We start from the raw sequence: 17,041 nt of genomic DNA on the forward strand, positions 1-17,041 counted from the left end.
CCCGTTTTTTGGGGGGGGGGGTCACCCTGTATTAATGTAATTGAGCCGTATGCAGCGTTTTACGCATGAAGCGGCCAATCCTAATGGAAAATACGTCTGTATATTTAATTTGGAATACAAGAACTAATGCACTAAGAACGGAAGGATAACCTTTGTCAATATTTAAATTACAATGCCAGACGCTCCACGCCCAACAGAAGTAAAGTAATATTCACGCCTCGGGAGATATTCTATACGAAGTGATTTTCCACTTCGTTTTTTTTTTCTTTTAATTTAGATATTAAATAGTCTCATGGAAACCATTTTTAATCCGATTATAAACATATGGAAGAAAACGGGTGTTTTCTCCTTCTTGTACAATTCCTACTTTTGCTACAAGGGATTGGCGACAGAAAAGGAAGGAAGTGTATTTCTCTGTAATATCAAAGCACCATAATATGTCATGCAGGAATAGGAAAAGGCTCAGACGTTAACAATAATGGATAATATATATTCTAGCAGGGGACACCCATTGTAGCCCGGTCGTAAAATACGCTTAAATATGATATTTTATCTTATCCAGATTAAGTATATATTATTATAGAGTCAGTTTTTAATCGATCTATATATATTATAAGTTGTGATTTCAGAAAAAAATATCTATATGACCTGGGTGCATCAGCTTGAATCGAAACCGAAACAAAAACTTAATAAAGAACAAAAATATACATATAACTTGTGTTCCTTCAGCTATAATCAGTGCCGAAACCTAAACTTATGAAGAATTCTTGGTAAAATTATTTATGACGAGAAATGGAGAGTCATAACAATTTAACGACAGTCATTCGGAAGAAAAAATGTAAGCGTGACACACAAAATAACAGACATGCTATGGTATTAATATACGGTGTAAAGAGACCATTTCTCCGGGCTCTACGGCGCTCTTTTATCCGGGTTACACTCATATAATGGTGTCTTATACCGCGGTTACACTGTACCTTAACACAAGCTCTCTTATATAAGTTTTTCTTATATTCTGGTCTCTTATATCCGGGTTATGCTGTATATATTTATATATATTTATACATATATATATATATATATTCACTCTCACGCACACATACGTATATATACCTATATATATATATAATATATATAATATATATATAATATATATATATAATATATATATAATATATATATATAATATATATACATATATATATATATATATATAATATATATTCATATATATATTCTCTCTCTCAGACACCCCCCCCCCCACACACACACACACACATATATATATATATATATATATATATTAAAGAGACTTAAATAAGTATTGAAATCTTTAAAAATGCTAGATGTGTGAAGATCAATAGGCATAATAATAGTAATTACAGACAAACAAACCCATATATTGGTATACATAGATTAATTTTGGGATGTAATAAGAAAAACAATAATTCGGTGAGGTGTAATAAAAGAAGTTCCAAAAAACGTCAAAGTAGAACATTTTTTTCCCGCCATCTAGCTGCCTATATAGTGAAAAGGTGTGCTTGGCCGGCTTGTCGGGTTAGTCGGAGGCATTTGCGTCGAGAGTGCACACATATTACAGTGATATACTTGTAAAACAACATTAGTATGTAACATTGCGGTGATGGGCAGAGTGTGAACTTTTGTAGGCAGTGTGAGACCTATTAGTCTTGTTATGCATTATATAGGAAATATGTTTTATAAGTATTTTTTGTTACGTATTTGAATTATAACAATAGGTTTTTAAAATTTACAATAACTTACGATACGCTTAAGTTTAGAACCATTAAAATAATATTGCTTTAAGGAAAACTAAAAAGCACATCAATTAAATAAGAGACTTTTTAAACTAACAAATCAATATAGTCAAGATTAGTATTTTTTTAATTACATTTTCACCCCAAACAAGGCACATTGCCACTTCGATGTAGGGGGCTACTATCAATGACATAATCTACAGGGGTACTATGTGGAGAGTTGGGCAGAAAGATATCGGTTCACGTTACACTTGAACTTCTGCATGTCAGTACAGTTGGGAAGCAGGAACCCGGAAGGGAATTCCAAAATCTAGCGGTTCTGGGGAAGAAACTAGTATAGCGTAGTGGCGTTCTCGTTTCAAGACTGAAAGTTATCAGTAAGAATTTAAAGAAATTCCGTGTATATTTACATATTATACAACACATAGAGGTTATACCATTTGATCTGCTCGTTTCTCATCACACCTCGTTATAAATATAATCGTATAATCTTTATGGTCAAACCCTTTTAGTATACCAAATTATTGCAATATAAATCAATAAAACATTGAGTCGACGGTTGATGATTTCAAATCTGCGGTTAGTTTCCCCTGTCAAATCAAATGTTTAACTGTGATACCGCAACACACGTAAACATGAATACATATAATACTACTTTATATAAAGGGATGTGTTTGTATATGAACAGGCCGAACGAAATTAACAAAACGTAGTTTTTAAATACGTTTCGAATACTATTGAAATTGTGTGATAATTTTATGTAGTACACAATTAATTAAAGATGTGGTATTATTCAATGAATTATATTGAAAAACTTTACAGAGATTTGTTCATTCAGTTTGTGAATTTCATTGGCGCATTTTACGCATTCTCTCGAAAATTAGTGAAAAAAAAAAAAGCCAAAATTTGCAATCAATCCAATCCATGTTACGTTGAATCACCATTCAATATTTATTGGAATTCGATTAAAAACAACGTAAGTGCATTCCTAGTTAACAAAGCGAATCTTTGGTTCCACTTCAAATAAAAAAAGTCGAATAAAAGCCTCCAACGGGAGAAACCGATTCAAATGCACTTTAAATAAAGAAAACAAAAAAAAGCAGCCACAATCCGACATTTCGGAAAAAGACGGGCCCCAAAAGAAAATGAGACACAAAATAAAATAAAATGCATCTCAAAACAAAGATCCGGCTTTTAACTCCGTCGACGTCTATCCTTTCTCTACAGTTAACTGAGTGAAACGGAAATAGTTAAGAAATATTGAATTCAGTTTTCTATATTTAAAACCGTTCTTGAAAAGCTACGAACCTATTTTTATGTAGTAGTCATTGTAATAATGATCTTATGTTAAACCAACATGGCCACCCGACGTTTCCTATGTATTAATGAAAAGTAGTGTATCGATGCCATAGGAATTTATTGTATACTTTTTCAATGCTTCAGTGCGACATATTTTGCTTTCATTGGTAAAAGTAAGTTTCATTGACGAACCATGCGCTGTTAAATATAAGATCAATACGTTACCAAAATGTCATCCACAAGAGTTGGCACTTACCTGAAAAAGAAAGAAAAAGAAAATCAAATCATTTCATATATAATTAGTTGTAAAGACAGTTAAAACTCACATAATTTTTGATGAAAATTAGTAAAAAAAAACACTTGTAAGCATTTGGTTGAATTGTGTTCGTAAGAAGATTAACGTGTCGACAGGATTAATTATAAGCATTCAGACAGGAGCTGCTCAGCGCGCACAATCCTGCCTTCATAGAGTTCAAAGCCGGCTTCAAAACCTACTAACTGATGCCCTTTTCTCTTCTCTGCAACCTCTTTCTCACAGAAGAGACGTTGCGAGCCTGCCTCTGCTCATTCGTTATTTTTATGGCAAGTGTTCATTTGAACTGCACTCTATGATCCCCCTTTGCCAACTTTCATAAACAACAATCGACTAACTACAGCCACTACCTACAATTTCCCCGTATCCGTATCTTAATCTAAACTCAGACTCCAAGAACAAAGCCTTTTTTCTAAAACTGATCGCTCGTGGAACACTGTTCTACTAAATTGCTTCCCGACCGATTACAATGCGGTTGCTTTCAAGTCCAATGTAAATAAGTTCTTGTTAAGCCTTCCCCTTAAAAAATAAAATTTAAACCAATCCACACCATTTACGATTACTAAACCATCAACTTACATTCGTTAATTTTTATCCTCAAGTGGCCTTCGGACCTTGATAAGTGGGGAGTAGGCACGGGTTAAGAAGCAAACACTTTGGAGTAATTGATAGCATTAAGACCAAAAATTATCAGAAATAAGCACAGAAAAAATAAAGTGAAAAAAGAAACATCAGGGCCCGGATAGAATGCGCAAAAGTCCAAACGTGTTGAGATGTCCTACAATCGAGGTTGATTCTATTCTAAAGTTTTGTTTTTTTTTTGTTTATTTTTTCGCATTGTCTGTTAAAAATCCAAATACAAAATCGGTTAAATGAACCGATCTTCGTCGGTAAAGAAAATGTTTATTGAATAATTATTTTACATATTTTCTTATTACAGTGTGAGATTGTCGACCGACAAAAAGATTATTAAGAGACGAGTTAACATCAAGACATGTGATGCATTCTCACTTCTACCCACAAGATATTCAGGTGAACTGTTGTTTACATAGAGGTTATGAGTATAATAGAGTAATATGGTATGAAAGCAAGGCCTTATGTATTTAAACAAAACCCTTTTTGAACCATCACACAAATCTGTAGCACCACAGCATTAGCTTGTGGATGGTTTTCATAACTGCTTTAACCCTAGCATTTGGCCTCTGGATCCTGAATTCTTAATCCAGCTAAAAACTACGCAACGATCATCGTTGGTGAAACGGTAAATCAACAGTTTTAAATCGCTAATAACTCGCATGGATAGAATAATGGCCAATATGAACATATACCACTTGATCAAAGTATGCGTGTATTATTTGTTTGCTAAGCAATTCACTTCTTGAAAAAAAAAACAAAAACAAAAACAAAATACTCGAGCTGAGATCGAAACTAAAATCTAAATACAATGAGCTATTTACGATAACCATTACGCCAGCTTGACGCGTTCATTAAATGGTGTCTTCAAACCTACATATTCTTTATATGAGGAATCTATCTAGTGAACCATTGACGCATGCGCAGTCGTAAAAAAGTTGACAAACAGAGAAAATCTGATGACCACACGTACCAATTTTTAAATTTGTCCACTTAGCAGTCCTTTTTTTTTACATGGAGTTCACCACTTATCAAGGCCCAATGGCCACTCGGGGATAAGGGTTATTGTGTGTACAGTAATCAATGGGATAGTGTAGCAATAGTATTGGAGAATTGATAAGGTGTCATTACTTAGGAGGGCGGTTCATCAGGAATTTGTTTGTGTTGGACTTGAAGACATCCAGGTTGAAGTCGGGAGGGAAACAGGCAAGCGGAACAGAGTTACGTAGGCGTGCAGTTCTAAGAAATAAGCTTTGTTCATGGAATCTATGTTTTGATTTAGGCACAGATAAGGAGTGGGGGAAACCCCCGATGAGAAGCGATTAAAAAGTTTTCCACATTTCTGAATACTCTATATACCAAATTTCTAGTCTGTAGATAAAAATTCGTTGAATATATAGGTTGAGAATTGTCGTCACACACACATTTTTACTTTTATATATAGAGATTTAATATTACCGAATGTCTGTTTATATAGACATCTGATCGTTGCTCCACTGTTTTTTTATTAGCTTTGCATCACTCTAAGAAACAGTAGGAGACATACGCCGACAACAGAGTTCTATCCGATAGGGGAGGCTTATATATAAGCGGACAATGTTTATAATGTTAAAAATGCCGTTTTGGTAAATGGTCACATTGTTTTTGAAGGACGCAAATGTCTGCTGATTTATGATATTTAAAAGTTCACTATTTTCGGAGTAGAATCGGATTACTTTATTATAAGAGATATGAGATCGGTAAAAATATTGTTTTGCTTGTTTTATATAAAAAGTGAAATAAAAAGTCGAAAGATTGTCACAGAGAGCGTAAAAAAGAATAAAAGATAACTAATGGCTCACGGAAAAGAAACTAAATAGCGAAAAAAAAAAATGGCGTAAGCAAAAAAAAAAAACAAAAAAAAAATGAAACGGTAAATAAAAGAAAAAAAACGTGAATAAATTCTGGAACAAAACTTACAAAGGACACTTCGTAAATAGATAAGTATAAAAAGAAAAAAATGGCTAAAAAAATCGAAGCGAAGAAAAGATTAGAATAATTTTTTAAAAATGGAGAAAATAACTGAGTCAACACAAAAACAGGAACAGGGATACAAAATGAAACGTCAACATGAAAAAAGTACGGTGTGATATATTTGTCTTTTCGAAAGAGAAAGAAGAGCGAAGAACGTCTAAGAAATTTCTAAAAGTATTTCACATGCCAGTCTTCAGTATATATTGTACATTTTAAAGAGAAAAGAAAAAACACTGTAAAATAAAAAAATATGAAATATGGAATTACTTTCTGCAGAAAACATTCTTTTTCAATAATTAATTGCCACGGTATATCCTCGAAGGAGAAAACGTACAATGAGAACATCAATTTCTGTTTTTTTATCATGTCGATCTATTTATGTTATAGCTTTTGGTCTCAATTCTAATCTACTTCGAATATGCCTTTCATATTATCATAAAAAAGGGTTGTTAAGAATTATAATAAACAATCTCTATATATCCATTTGAGATTTCTTCCAATGTAGTGTATTTTTTATGAAAATATCATCTTTTATCGAGGTCTATTAACCATTAGAGGATAAAACTTAATGAGAACAATAACTGTCCCCACGAGAGGATTTAAAATAATGAGTGAAATGAGAAGAAGATTAATAAAACGACTTGATTATCCAAGAAGACGTTTCAGGAAGTATTTGTTTACATTAAACTTGACGAGGACCATGTTGAAATCGGTTGAGGTGAAGTCTCGTGGTATTTTTTGTTTCCACAGGATGAGGTTATCTAGGAAAGAAAGTTTCTTCATGGAAGTTCTCTTTGGTCTTTGGTACATAGATAAATAGGTAGATAAATAGGGTAAGAAAAAGGGGGCATTTGATTGCTGTATTTACGGCTTGGCGACTATGAAAGTTTCAAAGAAACGGTAGTGTTTGGATCTAACGCGAGCACCTGCTATGAATATAACGATAGCGTACAGGGCTCCTTCAGTCTTTAATAGACTATGGATACCCACGAAGGGGTGCGTGCGCGTGAATTTTTTGTAGCGGGAGGTGCGCAATCTCTAACCACACATCTCTTGAGTCGACATTGTTAAATACCAGTGGCAAGTGAAGTGTGTGTACCAGACGACTGGAAACAAATGCCGAGATAAGCAGAGAGCACATACAGCGCCTAGAATTCCCAAATGGTCACCCATCTGGTACTAACAAGGCTCAACGTTGCTTAACTCCGGTGATCTGATGAGAACTGGTGTGTCAACGCGATTATGCCGTGTATATAGCGCACAGAATAACTAGCAAATATCTTTTGTGCGAAGGAGACTGCTGGGTAGAAAAGAGATTGTACTCCACTAGACTGCAAAGTGAATTTAATAGCAAGAAAGATAAATCAAACAGAACCTCCCCAAATCTATCAGCAGTGTTCTGTAACGTACCTGACTCATACGCATAAAGGATTGCGCCAGAAGTAAGGTATTTTTCTAGAGCAGTATAATGATTCAATCATTTTGTTAGCGACATTAGCAATGCATTTAAAGAAAGTATTTTCCGATCTCGACTGAAAGTTAGTTATTGGATCTTTTCAAAGAGAGAGGTATTCATTTCACCTGTGATAGAGACCCAAAAGTTTTGATGCGCTGATATTTTTCCTAGTTGCAAATATAAAACTATTATGCATGTGTGCCTCCTTCGAGACGTAAGGTTGCAGAACGACCTGAGGCCGGTCAAATTATTGCAATTTTCTTGAAAACTCGTAGGTTATATATATTATTTTAATTGGAAATCATTATTGAGATGAGTATTATTTATATTAATTTATTTATTGCGGACTATTATTCTCATCTTTATTGGTTGTTGTTTCACGATGTTTCGGCCAACTATTCCTCTGGCCTTCGTCAGGTGGTAACCGCGACGGATAGGAACTTCGAATCTCCTAACTGCATTCTCAGCAATCACTGCCATCCGTAGTTGTTGGCGTCTCACCACGTTTTTGGCCAAGTAAGCATCTGACCGGCTTTGGGTAGGATTGAAACCGCTATCTTCAGACAATTCTCATCTGGAACCGTAGAGATTCAACGTCTCTATCAACTGCGCAGACGTTGATATATGTATATATGTTTCGGAGGTGTCCCTATTTAAAGAGACCCATCTCGTCTGAACAAGTCTCGTGTGTGAGGTGGGTCTTGTTAAATAGGAACGCCACCGAAACATGTATACGCACATGTAGCCAATAATGTTGCATAATAAACAGGCTATATATATATATATATATATATATGTATATATATATGTATATATATATGTATATATATATATATATATATATATGTGTGTGTATGTGTGCGTGCGTGCATATGTGTTTGTATTTTCATGCGTATAAGAGTATGTTATCGTCTAATATTTTCGGTAAAGATGGAGGATCATGCATACAAAGTCCGCCTAAGAGACGTGCAGAAATTTTCAATACTCTTCCGCTCTTCACTGCATGAGAACAGAAAACAATAGAAAAACAATGAAACTTTTTGCAAACCAAATATACAATCTAACCGGTTGGTACTAATCGGTATATTTGGCAATACAATGACAGATGTCACATGCCTATTTCCGCACGAACGGTTTCTGCTTTCTTTATTAGAGAATCTATTGGTGGTGGTGGTGGTGGTGGTTGTTGTTGTTGTTGTTGTTGTTGTTGTTGTTGTTGCTGTTGTTGTTGTTGATGTTGTTGTTGTTGTTGGTAATTAATGAACATATATGCGGACTTATAGAAAACGCACTTTTTTCTGTGCGTGAGTTCGTTTCGTATGGACTCTGAAACGGCTAAGCAGATTTTATAAAAAAGATTCACGTAAATGTACTTTAATTGTCCGCGTGTGTCATGCCTCCGATAAATATTAAAAAAATCGCTAATGGAAAATAACCGATAACGAAGGGAGAGTCTAATTTGGTTCAAAACATCACAAATTCATTTGAGAAGTTTTATCACTGCACCAGCAGAAGGACCCAACGTAAAAGAAAAAAAAAACAACAGTGGGATCTTTGATATGACAGGAGCACGTTCGAAATAGATGTTACTGCTTAGAGCACAATTGAACCATGATACGTGACTTTTGCCTATTAAGTTTTAATTGAAGCCATTATGTAAAATAATTTATGAAATTTACAGTAGTTTTTTTATAGTACAATATGAACTATAATGTATTGCGGACTAAATCACGCAGAGAGTGTGTCGTCCTCCCAGTGCACTGCGGTGGATCCCCGATTAAAGCAGGCAATTAATCGATTAGATTGAAAAATGGGCGATTTCATTGATTTCGATGACAATAAATGTAGTGAAATTATGGAATATTTGTTTATACTCATTTAATTCCGAGCAACGCCAGGTCTCCCTGCTAGCATTTTTATATAAATAAAACTAATAATGAAGGTGCACTGCGTTATCTACGGAAAGATCAGGTAGATAATTAGTGATTAAAAAATCCACACATAAATCAAGTAATGAGAATTGTTTAGTAAACACAATGTTTATTTGGTGGTGAGTTAATTGGAATTTAATGAGAATTGATGTGACGTTATACTTGACTTCATTAATCATTTTTAGTCTATTAATGAAGGTAAAGTATAACACGTATATCAAGATTTAATATGAGTGAAGAAAATTAGATTCTCTCTCTCATGGCGTGATAAAGAAATAAATGGAGACCGCTAATAAACGAAAAGAAAAAAAAACTTGTCTGAAACTATACCACTTTGCTACTCGTAATGCCGACGTTCGACCTTCACCTGGCAAATTTCATTTGTATTTAAAATTTTTAGTTTTGCATCAATTTTCTCGGACTAAAACTTAAATATAAAGTTTGACATGGGTTCGCATACCTTATATATGAAGTTTCATATCTGTAAACGAAAAACTCTAGGAGGAGTTTGGTAGGCAATTTTTTTAAAAATAAAATATATATTCTTCTACCTTAATATATACATGGAAAGAGTTTTGTGTTTACTATAAACTTTTTACGCAAATATTACGCCAGTATAAATCATGTAGAACATCTGCATGAATATAATTACACGTAATAGTATACTAAACATGATGATCCCATAAGAAACCAAAAAAACTAATAGCGACTTGTTTAAAATGAATGTTTAAAAGAATATGCAATTAGCTAGATCTGTTGATAGTGAATGCAATTCCACAACCCATATATAAGAAAGTTGAATTTTCTTTTTAAATAAATAGAGTCTTTAATATGAATATCAATACACAAAACAAAAATTAAAGGAGTATAGATATGCGATAGATGTGAAATGACGTCATCGGTAAAAAATAAAGACCATAAAAAGAAGAGCATGTAAGAGAGGGCGATCACATTAGATATGTTTATGATGGTCTGTTACAGGAAAAAGGGCTATCCCCTTTTCCTGTAAGTAAGAAAAACTTTAGATAAGTGAAAATGAGATTTGGATAGACCGAGATTCGAACTTTGTAAGCAAGGTTCAGAAATAGATTCATAACAGACCATCATAAACATATCTAATGTGATCGTCCTCTCTTACGTGCTCTTCTTTTTATGGTCTTTTTTTTACCGATGACGTATTTTCACATCTATTTGTGTCCGCGCTATATCGCATATCTACACTCATTTAATTTTTGTCTTGTGTATTGATATTCATATTAAAAACTCTTTTCTCTATTTATTTAAAAGGAAAATTCAACTTTCTTATATATGGGTTGTGGAATTGAATTCACTATCAACAGATCTTGCTTATTGCATATTCTTTTAAACATTCATTTTAATCAATTTGCTATTAGTTTTTTTGGTTTCTCATGGGATCATCATATTTAGTTAACTATTACGTGTAATTATATTCATGCAGATATTCTACATGATTTATACTGGCGTAATATTTGCGTAAAAAGATTATAGTAAACACAAAACTCTTTCCATGCATATTTAGGTATAAGTATATATTTTATTTTAAAAAAAATTGCCTACCAAACTCCTCCTAGAGTTTTTCGTTTACAGATATGAAACTTCATATATAAAGTATGTGTACCCATGTCAAACTTTATATTTTAGTTTTAGTCCGAGAAAATTGGTGCAAAACTGAAAATTTCAAAATAAAATGAAATTTGCCAGGTGAAGGTCGAACGTCGCCATTACGAATATGCATGCATAAAGTAGTAGCTATTGGCTCATGTTTTAATTTGTAGCCTTGCAGTAAGCGTGTCGTTATAGCTCAGTCATTAACGGCAGAGGCAAACTCAAATCGAAAGCTAAAGGTTTTGGTTTCAATTCTAGGTGGTGGCATACGACTTATTTTTTAAAAAGTGATAAGTATATTTTGGGTTTAATATAATATAATATAATATAATAATAAATACGAAATCAGCATTAATAACAATATATTTAAGCGTATTTTACGACCGGCAATGCCGGGCGACCTGCTAGTATATATATATATATATATATATATATATATATATATATATATATATATATATATGAAAATAATTACAATTTTACAAAGAATGATTTACAAAATATATTGTTAACACAAGGAAGATAAGATAAAGATAATTCTCTCCTTATTCTATTAAATGAATTAAATAAATTTAAAATTTGCGTATTTTTAGACGCGTCATATACGGAAGGAAACATCGAACATCCTCATCAAACAATTTTTTTTGTAAAATTCCAGAATAATTAACCCCTGATAACTTGTAAATAAAAGGAGAACACATAATTTGTATCAAACCCATTAGAATTAAATTCCCGAAATAACAAGGCAAAATTTAACGCTTATTAAATTTTGTATGTGAAACTCTTCCTCCTATAATGTGTTAACAATCGAAATTCACTCACAGTTAAAACTTGTGCACTTCTCTATGCCTTCATTAAATGTCAGGTGTCAACATATTTTATAGAAACAAAAAAAAAAACCCTGTAACGTAAGAAATTGTAGAAATGCTAAAACTTGGCTAGTTGAGTAAATAATTTGATTTAGTATGAATTATGTGTTGCATAATTTATTGTTTACAACTCATGCATATTTTATCCTTATTCTCTACTTTTACCAATGTATTACGTTTTGTAATTGTTCCCGGATCCATAAACAGAGAGTTTTGCAAATCTCCTGTGATTGGCCGCCATTTCCAATAGCCACAAAACTAGATAAACGTAACTATGTCTTCTTACGTAACTAAACGTAATCTATTTTTGTTTACTGAAGTAAGTCAACATAATTTATTTTTGTTTGTTTAAATAACTGATCGTTATTGTTTTTTTCTACTTATTTAATTAAATATAATTTATTTCTTTGTCTTCCTATTAAGAAATTACAAACAGATTTATGGCAAAAATCTGAATAAATACGTTTTATTGATCTCTAAAATGTCTATATTTCTTGTTTGATTTTCCTGAGCAAATATCCTAGAATTATTGGCAAATATTGCAATACCGTGCTTCTAAAGCCCACCGAAGAAAATTACGTGAAATTCTTATAGTGTTCATTTTTCCTCGCCAGACTTCATAATAAGATAGTAAAATGACCAGACCTTTGCAATACAAGCAAACAATCATCCAACCGTCCAAGTGAACCAGGCAACACTAATTGGTATCATTGGAAACCGAATGACAGACGTGCCATGTTCTCTTGTGAATAAACATTGTGTGCTCGTTTCTGTTTCTCTTATTTTCTTACTATACACATTTAATGTTGATTGTTGTTGTTGCTGGTTGGGAATGATGATGATTGTCTGGTTTTAATGAGCAAATTCACCCGATGGGCCAAAATGCCATCAACTGGAAAACAAAACATGTCTGCCATTGCGTTTTATTTTTATTCTTTGATATCGGAATCGTTTTATTAAAATTATGTATTTAAACAAAACGAATATTATGTATCATTATATGTATTTTGTGTATGCATGTCTTAGAAAGAAATGGAAAGAATTAAGAATATTTTTCTCATACATATTGTACACACACACACGCTCGCGCACACACACACATATATATATATAGATGTTATAAAATATATATGGCGATTAAGCTACACTGAATATTCCACGTTTCATCCACTCTAGGACTCTTCAGGCTTATGCGTTTCATCCACTCTAGGACTCTTCAGGCTTATGTGCCTGAAGAGTCCTAAAGTGGATGAAACGCGAAATATTCAGTGTAGCTTAATTGCCATATATATTTCAAAACTTACTAACTAGCTCTACCTACGTATTGAGCACTTTTGAAGTAAATACTTAAAGTTTACGCATAAATTTATACTTTCGTATCTTAATTTTATGTAAGTAAATGAAGTAGTTAATATATATATATATATATATATATATATATATATATATATATATATATATATATATATAGTCTAAAGCTAAAGGAGCTTTGAGTAAAAAAATATAAAAATAAAAACTGCAGTTTAAATTCCTGGAAAAACAAAACAACTAAATTTAATCTATTGCAGACTTGTCAAAATCTGCAGATACAAAACAGGATTCAACTATAAATGGATGAAAAAAGAAAACAAAATCGTAACTAAAACTGTTAAATAGAAAACGGGGATCATTAGCTGCCTACTATGTCGCTGTTTTTGATATATATATATATATATACATATATATATACATATATATATATATATATACATACATATATATAGTAATCCACATACAGTACTGTTTCGCAGTTCATCAGGACGGCTAGACAGGCAACTATCTCAAGCCAGGATTGAAACCCGACCGTCTGTACGACAGTCAAGGCTCCTAACCACTACGCTATTGGCGTCTGCTGCGTGAGTTTAACGATGTTTCGACATCGTCCGAACTACCTCTGCTCTATTTGTTTACACAAAGAGCATCGCTTATACGCTAATGGTAATTCGTGTACCACTTCTCAATATGCTCAACTCAAGATAAGGAGCATTATAGTCATCCACATACATTACTGTTTCGTTGTTTCACAGCTCATCAGTGCAGCTAGACAGTCAAATACCTCAAGCCAGGATTGACTGTACGACAGTCAAGATAAGTGCGTTCCAAAATGATTGTCTCCTATAATTTTATTCCACCTGAATAGATCAGTGGTTCGCACATTGCATTGTATGATGTTGAACATTTACAAAGCCGATAAGTTGAGGTCAGCATAGTTAGAAGATGGGTTCGTCGATTTCAGAGTGGCGACGGAGATGTGGGTGACAAAGCTGTCTCCAGACTTTTAAAACTGAAGCTTCAAGAGAGACTACATTGTGAATGGTGATTATTATGTCGGGAGCACAAAATGTCTCTCGTTTTTATGGTACCACTTCCGTCTTCCTAGCTATTCTAACGTTTTAGTTTCGGTGTTTATAAAATAAAAAAACTTTACTTCTGGAACAAGCTTTGTATAGTATACATATATATGTATATGTATGCAAATAGGTATTCATGACAAAACAAAAATGACGCTGCATCATATACAGAAAAATTGAGATTGATTGACGGAGGAAAAACAGCTAAAAGTGAAATAATAAGTCCATATATGTTAGATGCGTCCATTCAATGTGAGTATTTCTAGATTAAAAAGCTTTTTAAAAAATGGACAAAGCAACCGCCCGACTGATAAAACCTTTTATAGAGATTCGTAGACACATTTAAAATTACTAATTTTAGATAAGGGGTATGGGCCTACAGAAATGATATTAAACATGACTGATCAACCGACCGAAAAAAATAAACATTTTCAAAGACACATCTTAAAAAGAGTCATCTATTCAGTCTTTGATTTTGGTGTTTCAGTTGCTTTCAAAGTGTGACAGACTGCCGACGGATGAAACATTTTATAGACATTATTTAATGCGTCGAAAATTACGAGGTGTGTACAATAATAATGCCCCTGACCCACTTCCCATAGAAGTACAGAAACGAAACTTGGCACAGTTATTTGACTTTCTCTACATAGGAACCACCCAGAGTTATGCATTTCTCCCACTGTTTGATGCAGCTCTGGAGGCCGTTTTTGTAGAACAGCCCAGGTTGGTCCTCCAACCACGACGTGACTTCAGAAATCAAGGCTGCATCATCTGGGAAACGCTTTCCTTTCAAAAACAACTTCATGGCTGGGAAGAGGTGAAAGTCAGAGGGTGCAAGGTCAGGAGTCATCTTGTTGGCACATCTCCAAATTCATCCTCGAGCACTCGACGCGTTCTTGTTTCTGGAATGGTGTGAGCAGCATGGGAATCCATCTGGTAGACAACTTATGCATATGCAAATGGTCATGAATGATAGTTTGCACAGACCCTGTACTAATCTTGACATCTTAGACTATTTGGCGAATAGTAATGCCCCGATCTTCCAAAATGACAGCCTCAACTTGACGGACAGATGCCTCATCAATGGCAGAGGGGGGGGAACCAGGTCTGGGAGCTGTTTTTACAGACTTCCGGCCATGTTTGAATTCACGATGCCAGTGCTTTACAAGGTCATATGATGGGGCATTATCACCATAAGTTTATTTTATTTCATCAAAAGTCTCCTGTGGTGTGCGTCTTTTCAAATACAAAAACCGGATCACTGTTCGACATTCAACAGGCTCCATTTCACACCTGACTCAGATCAAACACCTGTAAAACAGAAACCACAATTAGTTCAGAGCTGCCATTTGCCACATAACCCGTAGAGATATAAATCATTGCACATGCAAAATCTCAGCTAGATCACACAGCTGGAAGTGGGTCAAGGGCATTACTTATTGCACGCCCCTCGTAGTTGCATCCTTTCAATCTACGAAATTTTACGCCGAACTTCTTAACGTGAAAGATCGACGAATATATGGCGCTTTCTATTTTTTATTTATTTTTGAGGTGACTAAATATCAAGGCCAAAGAGCAACTCGAAAATAAAAGTGAATAAGATTGGAATGATTGCTAATCTAAAGGTGAGAAACATTAGGGTGTACTAACATTGATTAATGATATGAACTGCATTTGATTGATTTTAGGACAGTACACGAAAGAATCCGTTTACATTGTATTTGACGCCGACCAAGTTATAGTCAGCAAAGAAACTCATGATAATGTATTCCACAGTTGGAAAGCAATTACAAAGAAGATTTGCTATAAGAACTGGCCACATAGAAACAGAAAAACAAAATTTTCTACGTTGTGGCAGAATGAACTCAATTTGATTCTATATGAGGGCATTTCATTGAAAGTGTTTGTTAACGCTGAATTTGAAGAGGGCTATATTGCAGCACTCAGGGATGTAATCTCAATGAACTTTGTTATCCAGATAGGAAGTTTTTGGAAAGAGACATTGTCTATAGAAATGTCGGTTGAGGAGAGACCTATTCTTTGCAGTTGTGGTAGCGAAACGAGTTGTTTAAATTTGTTGTACTAGGGAGACGAGTTTTGTATATCATAGACATTCCGATTGCTATTAGAATCAGGAGTTTTTGCTGTGTCTTAGAACGAAAAACTAAAGACTAGAGCTCAGTTGTAATCAGCAGTGAAGCAATCTCATGACAATGTGTTCACTAAGTTGGAATCTCTTAAAAAACATCTGCCGCTAGGTATATGAAGGGTAAAGAGAGAAACGTGTTTTATTGTGGTATTAGGACGAGTTCTTGCTATGAATGTTTTACAGCGGAACCAAAGACAATAGCTCAGTCAAGCACCTTCCCTGGAAATAACGATGGGGTAGAGGACTAAGATACAACTGAATTAGATGCGTCCATTCAATCTGAGCGCTTAGCAGTGGAATTCTATTTGATACTGAATCGTGATAGGCAAACGGAGAAGGGCCGACGGCCAAAACCATTTATAGAAATGTGTAGACGCATCGTACATCCAGCAAACAAGTTAATACGGCAGTAGGTGAAAAGAATTTATATAAAATAATCGAAATAGTAGAAACAAAGGCAAATGTAGGTCTGAGCTACATCCCGAGGACACCGTAGAAGAAAAAAGAACCACTCCTTATTTGACTTTTAACCGTTTATGACCTAAATTATGATGTAAATGATTAAAATATTTATTTTTAATTTTAGT

At 33.9% G+C, this 17,041-nt stretch overlaps 1 protein-coding gene and 1 pseudogene across 1 annotated transcript in view; both read right to left on the minus strand.

The window, feature by feature from the left end:
- LOC145294048 (uncharacterized) overlaps window positions 1–17,041 on the minus strand; it is a 732,984-nt gene that overhangs the window by 204,822 nt on the left and 511,121 nt on the right. The window lies entirely within an intron of this gene.
- Window positions 7,170–7,286, minus strand: LOC145294482 (5S ribosomal RNA; annotated as a pseudogene).

This window comes from Euprymna scolopes, chromosome 15 (assembly GCF_053919585.1).
Source record: "Euprymna scolopes isolate OS-2025 chromosome 15, ASM5391958v1, whole genome shotgun sequence".
NCBI lineage: Eukaryota > Metazoa > Mollusca > Cephalopoda > Sepiida > Sepiolidae > Euprymna > Euprymna scolopes.